The sequence below is a fragment of the Sitophilus oryzae genome, unplaced genomic scaffold, assembly GCF_002938485.1.
Source record: "Sitophilus oryzae breed Bouriz unplaced genomic scaffold, Soryzae_2.0 scaffold_578_pilon_pilon, whole genome shotgun sequence".
Lineage (NCBI taxonomy): Eukaryota > Metazoa > Arthropoda > Insecta > Coleoptera > Curculionidae > Sitophilus > Sitophilus oryzae.
Window position 1 is genome coordinate 470,085 of NW_022147171.1, and position 1,972 is coordinate 472,056.

Below are 1,972 nucleotides of genomic sequence, written 5' to 3' on the forward strand. Positions count from 1 at the left end.
CACAGTCTCATAAAGGATGTGATTATCTACAACTTTTATCTGAAAACTTTTTGTCTAAAATAGCTTATAATGGAGTTAGGGACAATTTTTAAAATAGCCGAAATTTGTTTTTTTCGAAATATCTAGTAAGCCATGAACTTTTTCAAAAATCTGAAAGGCGCATATTTATGACCCCACAAAACTGCAATTCTTTCCCCATTTAACCGACTCTCTATCTCCAATAGTTTCCGAGATACCCATAGAGAACATCGTAGGAAACTCAGCCTGTATATATATGTTAGATATTATATATTATATATCTGTATTATTATTATAAAGTCTGTTTAATTAATTAATAATAATCTTTTTCAATAATAAAATAATACTTGAAAAACTATTATGGTTACGCCACTGATAATTAGGCCTAATTTCATAACGTATAGATTTATAAAAAATCTGCACCCTCTACTGTCACTCTGTATAATACTTAAAATACATTTACTGGAGTATAAAAATGTTATTGTTCATTAAATTTCTGAAAACGTCGACCATAATTGAAGCATTTTTCAAAAAATACATTTTTTATGATAAGTACCATAAGTACGTACGCAGAGTACGTGCTTAAACCTCAGAGTTATAATTTTGTTACATTTTATTTTGTCTGGTATATTTCTGGTTTGAAGATTTGTGTGTGAATTTTTTGAAAACTTTCTAGACGTAGACTCACAAGCGCATATTCAAAAGAATGGCGATTTTTATGACGTTTTTTAGTATTGTTTCTTAGAAAAATATACCTTAGTATATAGTTAGGAAATAATTATTTATGCGTAATTTTGCAATTTTTGGCAAACTTTTAAATATACAGGGTAACTCATGTGTTCCATAAAAATCTCAATATACAGGGTGAGTCTTAAATAAGTGCAAATATTTTCAGGGGTGGTATATTTCGACCCCAGGAACACGTCTATGAGGTTTTTTCGCTAGAAAAAGATGTTGAAAATGGTGCATTTCCTTTTAAATTTCCCTGTATATTTTTCGAAAAATTTTTAGAACTGCCTGTTCACCGCGAATTTTACCAGGGTATAATTTCTTAATCTCAGATATTACCATCGTTACGGCTTTACTCTATGGTTACGGCAATAATAGGGATGCAAATACAGAAAAAATCCGGTGGCTCTCAAAATTTTTTCAAAAAAAAATTAATTTTTTTTTAAATTTCAAACTGAAATAACTCGGTTATTTTGGACTTATCTGAAAAATGGTAAAGAGAAAATATGTTTCTCTTATCGAGATCTACCAGCCCTAAAAATATTTGCACTTATTAAAGACTCACCCTGTATAACCTTGAAATCGTTATAAACTTTTCTTAAAAACTCTCCGATCGTCTTTTCTTTATTTTTATTTCATTTTCTGACAGTTTATATAAAACCTTACATGTCCTCCATTTAACGTTTTTACTATCTCTAAAAACCCTAAACATGCATGGTAATTTAAATTTATTTAACGAAACAATTCATATTTAAAGGACTATGTTTTTGTACTGTTGATTAGTCATTGTAAAAATGCCATAATTATACTATAATCTACATTGAGTTTTTTTTTAATACAGCCATCTTTAGATTAAATTTTTTACATATTTTAATTTGTTTCGAAATTATAAAATGCTAAATTCTTAATGCTTTTTATCTCAAAGTATTTTGTAATAAAAATATCTTCAAAACTGATCACACCAAAATCTAAATATATAAAATGCTAATGTTTATCTGTGTCGTCTCTACTGAAGTAACGACTTGCTCTAGAAAGTTGCTTTTTATACTAAAAGATGGCTAATTGGCTCTTCTAAAAACTGTCGTCCCCGGATTTTTTGTTTTTCATTTAATTAAAAAAAATAAAAAGTATTTTTTTCCGTAAGTATGTAGTGGCGGATGCGCCAGACTCCAACTAGTTAAACTATAATCACTGTATTACTGTGATATTCCTTAAAATAAGAGAC